This window comes from Rosa rugosa, chromosome 6 (assembly GCF_958449725.1).
Source record: "Rosa rugosa chromosome 6, drRosRugo1.1, whole genome shotgun sequence".
In the NCBI taxonomy this organism is placed as follows: domain Eukaryota; kingdom Viridiplantae; phylum Streptophyta; class Magnoliopsida; order Rosales; family Rosaceae; genus Rosa; species Rosa rugosa.
The window spans coordinates 21,661,297-21,671,497 of NC_084825.1; the positions used below are offsets into that span (position 1 = coordinate 21,661,297).

At 37.3% G+C, this 10,201-nt stretch overlaps 2 long non-coding RNA genes across 2 annotated transcripts; both read right to left on the reverse strand.

The window, feature by feature from the left end:
- Nucleotides 1-4,181: 4,181 nt before the first annotated feature.
- Nucleotides 4,182-4,996, reverse strand: LOC133717657 (uncharacterized). The gene is made up of 2 exons (XR_009849871.1): nt 4,867-4,996; nt 4,182-4,778 (listed from the first exon to the last, which is right to left on the reverse strand). It is a non-coding gene; the product is annotated as an uncharacterized LOC133717657 (long non-coding RNA).
- On the reverse strand, nt 4,996-8,343 carry LOC133717656 (uncharacterized). Its single transcript, XR_009849870.1, has 9 exons — nt 7,912-8,343; nt 7,444-7,820; nt 6,778-6,861; nt 6,401-6,498; nt 6,218-6,297; nt 5,947-6,056; nt 5,581-5,685; nt 5,155-5,261; nt 4,996-5,065 (listed from the first exon to the last, which is right to left on the reverse strand). It is a non-coding gene; the product is annotated as an uncharacterized LOC133717656 (long non-coding RNA).
- Between the last annotated feature and the right edge of the window lie 1,858 nt (nt 8,344-10,201).

The window sequence follows — 10,201 nt, forward strand, 5'->3', positions numbered from 1 at the left end:
AAATTAATTTCCGTGGATTTTTAGAAATGATTTCACGATAGTGGGAGCGAGTACGAGGCTTGGAGAAGTTATGGAATTAGTTCGAACGATTAATTTTCGAAAACGAACGTTATTTAGGAGGTCTCAAAAAGTGACTTTTTATACATTGGGAATTTGGGAAAACTTCATTCATGAAAGTTGTAGAGCGCGTCGATACGAGTTCGTGGACATATGGAATGCGAAAATCGGAGTTCGTATGAGAAAGTTATAAGCGATTGAAAATCGGGAAAATTCTATAAATACAGAAATTTCAGAAACCTATATTTTCTCCCCAATTCTCTCCCGAGCCCAGATTTGTTCCTCTCTCTTCCACCGGCCATATCTCCCTCCACAGACCTCCGATCGACTTGATTCCAAAAGTATTTTCATTCGCCTTGAAGTCAGTTAAAACTTTCTAGAAGACATCAAAGTGAGAAAAGAACCATGGAAGGTGCTAGGAGGCCGAGAAGCTGCACAGCTCGAGCTGGAATTCGCCCGATGCTGCTCTTCCTTCACCGGCCGATATCTCTCTCATCCAACCTCGAATCGAGTTGATTCCAAAAGGGATTTTGCTGGGCCTGAGCTATATTACAACTTTGTAGAAGACATCGAGGGGAAATAACCAACGTGGTAGCCGCTACAAGTCGAAGAACACGGTGCAGTCGAGCTGGAAATCACCTCCTTTCCCCACCGTCGTTCTCCCTCCTCCGGCCACCTTTTGCCGTGATTCTTGAGAGGATTCTGCACTTCTGAGGATGTTGATCATTTCCCCTAAGGTGGATTGCATCGATTTCATCTGTGGAGATCGAATTGGAACGAATTCAAAACTAGGGTTCTTCGGGTTTCAAACCTTATAAGGTAAAATTCTACTTTTTGGCTTATAATCTGACTTTGGTGTAGTTATGAAAGTTTCAATTCGAGTTAAGATGAAGAACTTTCGTGTTGGGAGTTTTGTCTAATTTTGACTTTGGATGGGTGGCGGTGCCGCCACTGTGATGGTGGTTTCCGGCGACCTCCGGCCACCCCAAGGATAGTTTCTGTCCATTTTTGTGTTCTACGTGTCGATACGATCGTTTGCATATATAATTCATAATTTTTGGATATCGTATGATTAAGTTATGAATTTTTAAGTTTCGATCGATTTCGATCGTTCGATTTGTGATCTGTGAAGATCAGACCGTCTGATGGAATGGTAGATTCGATATGTTGATCGTATGACTGTCCCGATGACTTTGTGTGGTCACGGGCGAAGATCCGACCGTTGGATCTTCATATAATTGAGAAACAGTGATTAGGGAGGCGATTCGTGAGAATCCGTCCGTCGGATTTTTGTATAAATTTGTGAAGATGTTAGTAAGGACGATTCAGGAAGATCCGACCGTTGGATCTTCGTGATGATTTTTGGAGGTTGATCCTAAAGGCGATCCGTGAGGATCCGACCGTTGGATCATCATTTAATTTCGATCCGACCGTTGGATTGTCGTTTGAGTATGTTTTTGAGTTGTTGGCTAAGTTAAGGTCATGTTTGACTAGGTGATTGACGGTCTTCCTTGGGTGAGCGGTTTCGGTGTGTATTGTGTTGAATTGAAGACGCAGCGGGAATATCGAGGTGAGTAAATCGCACATGGTTCATTCACGAACCGAAATTCGGTGATTTTATTTAATTGAGAAATTGTGGAAATTGTTTTATGAAAATAAATATTTGTTTTAAATTATATGGACTTGATCGACTACGGTCCATAGGTAAGTAAAATGTATTTAACTATAAAAAAATGAATTTCTAGATTTTATTGCATGTGAACTATAGTTGGTATTAGTGGTCACTCTTGTGTGGGTGACTACATATATATATATTTACGTGGAATATATATTGGATGGTGTGATTTACTGAGTTATATTTTGAGCATTACCCTTTGGAATATGTGATTTATCTTAGATGTTGTGTTGTCTATGATAATGGGTAATTGAGTAAAGTGCGATAGTTGAGTCGTTGAGATGAATTAAATGAGGAGTCGAGTGAATTGAGAAAAGCAGTCATTCGTAAGGTGAACCTTGGCCCAGGTGACACTTTACGATACAGTTAGAGCTCTAGTCTGTCTGCCGTCATATTGCTTGGGGGATAAACGAGTTATCATATGCCCTTGGGTATGACATGACATACTGAATGGGGTGATTAATATAATTAATCATAAGCCTGTAAGTATGATATACTGAATGGGGTGATTAATATAATTAATCATAAGCCTGTAAGTATAATATACTGCATGGGATGATTTATATAAATAAATCATAAGCCTGTGAGTATATATTGAGTAAGAAGTTGTTTATTATTGAGTAGTCATGATGAGATGTGAGTTGATTGATGCTTGAAGTGATGTTGTACATTTCAATTCTTATGCAAAACAAAATTAAAATGTGCTTGAGTTGATTGTGTTACTTTAAATCGTGCAATCCTTTCATTTACTCATACGAGCTTTGCAAAAAGCTTACCGGGTTTGTATTGTTGCAATCCCGGTACACTATTCAAACGGTGTAGCGGGTAATCCTGCAGGTCAGGAGAATCAGGACGGTGATCGTGCGGGTTAGAGAATTTGTTTTAGTTTTACAGCAATTGTAATTGTGAGGTGAGTTATGCTCATTTGAGCCTTACAATATAATTTGGTGAGAGTGTGCTGTAATAAACAAATTTGAGATTTGGTTTATGTAATATCGAGCGATGTGAGGTGTGGTTGTTTTGAGAAAAAATTCAGGTTGTATTTATGTGAGTTGTATTAATTCATGTTTCGGATTTGGATTTGTTATTCAAAATCCGGGGCGTGACAATGCACAAGTCTCCTGGAGCTATTTCCTTCCATTATTTCTCTATCCCTTTCCTTTCTTTCTATTGATAATCTAAGACACTCCTAAATTCCTCAGAAACAATCTTTTTATAGGCCTAAACCTTAATTAGTTATGAAACAACTCTTTTCACCTAAAGTTGCTTTAACATTAATATCCCATAAACTTTAGTTTTTGTATTAGTTGACAATAGGATTTTACCTGCTCTTTGCCATGATTGAATATCTGGTTGTGTATTCAAAAGTCCACCCTTGAACTCACCCATGGATTTTATCATAATCAAGTGCAGAACATCTTTTTGCCACAAAATCCATGCTAATTCAGATATTCATTTCAACTGGTGATTCCTTCCATTAATGCATTTTCTGAATTCTGAAGGTCTTGAGTATGCCAGGGTCCTCTCTGCTATTATATATGCCAAGGAAAAGATAGTGCATTGCTATATGCCCTGTGAGGTTCATTTATACACTACTAGAAAAATGCCCTCAGACATCGGCCAAAAACCGATGAGAAAAAGAATCCCGACCGATGTCTTAGTGGGTGATGAGAAAAGTCCGGAAAATCCAGACATCGGTTTTTAGCCAATGTCTAGTATCATTATACACATCGGTTCCTCATTATAAATCGATGTAAATACGTTTAAATGATAACAAACTTGTATGTTTATATATTGTTAAACCCTCATCTTATTGCCTTTAATGCTTAAAGAAATATAGATCATACAGCACAAGTATGCATTTTAACATCGTTATTCATTTAAAAACGATGACTGATACTGTTTCACACATCGATTCCCATGAACGTTTCTTGTTGTGAATGATTTAGACGCATAATTTGCCTCATATCCCACGATTTCATATTCAATATACAAAGTTTAATATTGTATGAACCGATCTATTTACTTGCATTAACATCAGATTCCAGGGAAAAAACGATGTTAATTATCTTGTACTACATCGATTCAGGTAAAACAACGATGTCTAATGCCTTGTAATAAATCGAATCTCTGAAAAAAACGATGTCCATAGATTTTCATAACATCGGTTTTCTTGTCTTCATCGATGTCAATACTCATACTGGACATCGATCTCTATCTAAAACACGATGTGCACTAGCTTGTGGCACATCGATTCCAACATAATAATTCGATTTCCTGTGGTTAATGAGACATCGATTTTGATTTTGGAACTGATGTATTTCTCTTAGTGGACATCAGTTTTTATAGTTATAACTGATTTAAACTTTATACATAGACATCAGTATGGAATGAGAGGATTGATGTCCACAAAATATGTAGCTATTGCTATAAAATGCAATATCCACAGTTGACCAAAGTGATTTGAATATTGAGGTATTTTGTCTAAAATCATCATCACTGACAGTTCACAAAATAGGCAAAATAAAACCCCAATGAACCTACTAATTACATGGAATTTGTTCAAAGTACGTGGTCACTTATTGCAATGTGACCTTCGGAACATTTGTTATAGTAATACCAGCAGATTTCCATCAAGTTTTGCAGAGCCATCTTTCTAATAATAGGTATCTGTAAATGAAACAACTAATATTACCAACTTTTTCCAATATGAGCATTGGCTGGAACACCGTTTCCAGTCTAAGTCCTGATAGCTTTTGAGAGAATGCAAGTGCTGTGCAAATTGCCAGCTTCTTCCTTTCATTTTCCACAAAAAGCTCCAATGACTGAAGGAAATGTCGCATGACATTTTCAAGATTCTTTATCAGAAATAGCCTTCGCCTCAAAATCTTTTGTATGTAGATAACAGATGGTATAATGACTTCACGTCTACGCTCAGACTCTAGTACAGAGTAAGGGTGGTGCTCCCCCTTATCAGGTTTTGTTGTTCCTGGTTGTGTACGGCCCCCAGTGAAAACAACCTACAGTTTTGAACAAATTGTAAGACCTAAAGTTGCATTATTGGTAGATTATTCATGAACTCATGCTAAAATATCCATAGAAATTACCAAATAATTATAACAAAATTGTAAGACCTAAAGTTGCATTATTGGCATATTATTCATGAACTCATGCTAAAATATCCACAGAAATTACCAAATAATCATAACAAAATTGCGTGTAAAAAAAAACAACAAAAAGTACCCAAGCATTAAGAGAACTTGCCTAAAAAAAGATGTCACCGTATCTTGAGAAGTTAAGGTCTGAAGATTCAATGCTCTTGGCAATAAGTTCCTGCACAAATCAACAGATGACCAACTGACAAAGCAAAAGGACACAAGGACATAACTAGACAAGATCACCAGCACAAAGCTAACAATTACCAGATCACCAGCATTATCCAGATAAAATCTGGACCATTGCATCTGCAAAAGCTGCAGGGTCCAGCGGCACTGCAATATTCCGTTTGCGGGTCTTAATCTGCGTGCCACTGTACATAGAGAAAAATGAAAAACATGACATGCAAGTCAGGGATAAGAAGATATACATTCAACACCTATATTCTTGTTGAATTTAACCAAACTGACAAGATAGAACTCCAATAACTACATAGCAAACTCAATTCAAACTTTTATTTAATGCAAAACTATTTGATAAGATTGATCATCAATAATGAAAATTAGTTCTTATAAAACTGTCTAGTAAAAGTAAGTTGAATATATTGAGTAAATGACAGAAGATACTTAAAAAAGGAGCTAAAATGTGCTAAAAGAGGGACCGTTAAAGAGAATATAATAACCATGACTAACCGTTCTGAAATTATCGAGGGATACGTGTCCATGTTTGGGTTCCAAGAGCGTAAACTGAGCCCTAAGATAGTAGAGCTCATCTTCTGTCATAGCCTTGGAAAGAGCCTGTAACAACAAGAAGGTGCTTAGAAAGGATCCCAGCCAAAATCACAAACACACACCCGAAAACACAGAGACGTTGCCCCAAAAGGTGGCTCATGCATGCCTTGCACCACTCAATAATGTATAACTTCTACAATAAACCAAGCTTAGCTAAACTTGTTATCTTTAATTTTAACCTCTTTTTTTTTTTTTTTTTCTTTTTTTCCACCTTCCTTGGCGGTTGGCGAAACTAGGAAAACACATCTTATTGTGAATGTATGTTACCTTCATTGCTGCACGCCTGAAAGGTGTGGCACGAACATATGACTTAACCAACTTGTGGATTACTAAATCTAAAGGCACAGCTTGTCTTTCATCCCTTAGCCATGGGTGGCCTGTGAAGACAGCAGATAGATAAAAAAGAAATAACTATACACATACATGAAACTAGCAGAAAAAACTAGTGCAATATCATAATCCATGAGGTACTAGAGAGAGTGTATCAATTATTTATGAATCCACTGAAGATTGTATGGAATATTAAAAACTGACTTACTTAAAGCTTGAGCAGCAGTCATTCTTTTTCTGTGATCCTTGTTCAGAAGCCTCTCAACAAAATCTTTGGCTTCTGGGACACTGTGGGTTAAGGTGTATCATTAAAGTTAGGATCAGCTCTTAGCACCGAATGGAAGATTCCTGATTCAGCTCTACTTCTACATAGCAATATATATGTTATTACCCCTATGCTCCACATATCTGCTTCAACACTGTAGGATCTATGTAGCACTTTAGGTGCAACATAGTATGCACTACCAACAATATCATTGAGGCGCTGATCTGCACAAATAGAACTAAGGTTCTTTGAAAAGTGAAAATGATAACTAAAGATCTTGTATATTGATTTCTAGAAGGCCATTTTTAGTTTTCAAACAATATGGCCAACACGTCAAGAAAAAGACTCCTAAACAATCCAAGGAAATAAACAGATTAATAGATGATGCAGAAGAGCTTCAGAGGGAAAAAAAAAAAAAACACTACAACCACAACTAATATAAGCAAGAAGCTATTAGCCTATTACAAAAGAAGTCCAAGGCATGAATCAAAGTGCAGGAACACCTTGACATTTTATCCTCACTGCTTCTTCATGTTTCCAATGGTTATGAATATCATTCAACATATTGTGAGTCAAACCATCTCTCCCTACAAGAAATCAACCAAAGTAATAATAAGATGTCGGCAGAGAAAAATAAGAGGAAGAAGACTGAACTATCAGTGCATACATTACTTGTTCTTGTTCGGTACCTCAATTAAAACATAGAAAACTTCAAATAATGCAAAAGTACAAACTTTGCACAGCCAAGCTTGATCAATGAACAAAAGGAATACAACCTCACAGAGCAAATGCACTGTATGGAATCCAAACACCAAATTTCTCAAGACCCAAAACTACCAATTGTATCATATACTCTCCCCAGCTCAAAAACCTCAAACCAATACCAAGCAGAAGAAATACCACCTCCAGTTCATTCCCAAATTCCTAATCAAAGTAATGAAATCAAGACCCAAACTACGAATACTGTCAAATACTCATCCAGTTCTACACATCACTTCCTAAAACACATCAAACAAAGAAAAAAGCTCACACAACAAGAACAACCAAATACCCAATTCCTAAGCACATCAGACTATTAGAAACCTTAAAATCAGAACCATCATACGAAAATAAGACTACCCAGATTATCAAACAAACTCTACAGCTCATCAAATATGAAAAATCACTACCTAAATTGATTTGCTTCTTGGTTTTCCCTCTCTGACATTTCTCCACCAATTATCAACTACAACAACAAGAAACCTCAAAATCAGCTCAATCATACAAAAATAGAACTACCCAGATTATCAAACAAACTCTGCAGCTCATCAAATACGAAAAATCATTATTCAAATTTATTTGCTTCTTGGTTTTCCCTTTCTGACATTTCTCAACCAAAATTTGAAGGATTAGGGTTAGGTTTTGGCTCCGTGTAAGCGGCTTCTGAGTCGATCTTTGGAGGATCCAAGGGCAGCGCAGTGGCCATGGCTGCTGCAATTCTGCGATTTTATCTTTATGCAGAAGAAATATGGGTAGAGACGGAGAGATAGCAAGAAGAACCCGGAATCTGCAAACCCAGAAATAAAGAACAGAGTGTGCATGAGTGAGTATTAGCAATCAAAGTTACTTGAAATACACTGTGGAAATTAACAGAGTACCTGATGCCGGTCGCGCCGTCGTCATTGCGGTTGTGTTCAGTTCCTCCGTCGCTGGCATTTGGTGCTCGAAGTCGCACCAATCGAGGAGGATAGACTCCTTGGAGGCCGGTTGGACCAGTTGGGGTTCGGATCTAGGAGCAACGACGTGGTGGCGTTGGACGAGAAGTATAGGTAGAGGCGATGGCGCCGGTGAGGGATCGGAGGCAGTAGTTCAATAAGGAAGAGACAGTAGCTGTGGAAAGAGAGCAGGAGAGGAAGGAGGAGAACGCTAGGGTTTCAGGGAAGAACGAGAAAGAAAAAGCTGAACCCGGAGAACGAGCGCAGGTTGGAGAAGGAGCTAAGGTCGGGGATGCGAAGAAGGAGGCAGTCAACACTGAGTCTATCAATTAGGTTTCGAAAGTTTCAGACAAAGCGACTAAGTGTTGGGGGGAATGAAAATTTGGCCCCCGCGTTTTTCAAACTTTTTAAGTTAGTCCCTCCGCGTTTTTTTCAAATTTTCGAATGAAAGTTTACACATCGATTAATTTAACGACCGATGTTAATAATCACAATAGAAATCGATATTTCATAAACCGATGTTAGGATGTATTTTTTACATCGCGTGCAATTCCGACCGATTTAATAGTGGTGATGTCTGATGGCATAATTCTAGTAGTGATATCAGTTTCATGCAGATCTGTCTTTTAATTTACTGGAGCACTGCTAATCTACTTACCAAAACTTCTGGCAGACACCATTTAACAATTTTCATTACTTGGTTCGGTTGTTGACAGACCAAAAAAAAAATGCATTTGTAGATCAAATTTTTGCGGCATGCAAAGATGCGTACTATGCTTTGCAGAAGGTGATGATCGATTAACCACAAGTGGGCTAACCTGAGAATTGTCTGGTTAGAATGCAAGTAAGCAAGTTTTCATCTGTAACAAACTTTACTGACCTAACTGCAAGCACTGTAAACAGATTATGCTAAAAAAAAAAGCTAGATATGTGTCACTAAAAGAAAAGTAGCTAGAGGCAACCTTCATAACAGAAGAAAGTAAACAAGATTGAAATATACAGTTGGTGTCGCATGTAATTATGTACCGGGTGACTCACATGGAAGGGTACCTTAAATTAGGCAATTAAAATGCGTGTAAATTTCAAATCGTCTACTTTAAAAAATATGATATTGGTGATAAAGCATATCTCTCAGAATAGTAATGGCTTACCTTGGACGTGTAGTTCCAGGTACAAACAGTTCCTGAATGCAAATTTGCTAAGAGTACTGCAGAAAACACCACTATGTACATGCTAAGTTAGTCCAGTGAAATTGTAAAACTAATGCATTAATGTCAATGTCTTCTGATAATAATGACAAGATTCAAGTATGAAGGAGTTGGAACTGACGTGGATAGTAAGGTTCATAGCTGAAAGAGCTCAGCTGTTGTCTATTTATTTGCAGTAAGATTGCTAGAGAACCAGATATAAGCAATCAATGTTACCTCAGGAAAGAAGTTATGTAAAGCGCACAAATTTGTATCCATTAATGGTCGGCCTATGTTAGTACTAATTAACTACTAAGTATCAACTTGTACATTCAGTTCTGTTAAATTGTTTCCTGAAAATTAACATACATTATCTAATTGTTTCATTGTGCTTGGGCTTAATAATGATTCATGCCTTATGCCTTAGGGCTCATCTATTCTCATCTATTCTCAACTTGCTATTACTGTTTCGATAAATGCTCAGAGTCGTTTTCATCTACTGAAGAGCCAATGTGAGATAAGAGTCCACGTACATTTCAAATTGCTGTTTCAAATACTGATGTCAACTGTTATGGATTCAAGAGTCCCGTCCTTGAGTCATAAGATCTCTGAATCCCAAACCATGCGAGGATTTTACTATCTGAGTGCATGTCTTTCATTCATGGTACTTTTAATTTTCTTGATTAGTATGATAATTCCTCCCTTGGGATATATGTAGAAATTGTAATTCATTGATTTGTACATTTACAATGTTTACAATATATAGGAGAAGCAGCATCAGTTTTGCAATGCCGTAATAACTATATTTAAAACAATATCAAAACTGATCCTAGATTGATGCACAGCAGTATAGGCTACAGCTATCTATATTTGTAACAATATTAAAACTGATCCTAGATTAATGCACAGCATTATAGCCATATCAATGGCTAGTGATTGAGGAAGATTGATTATCTTTAACAATATATTCCAACTTAATGGTACTTGAACCAAACTACTCATCATGCATGGCAATTGTAAATAAGGATGGAACTTGCAGTTCATCA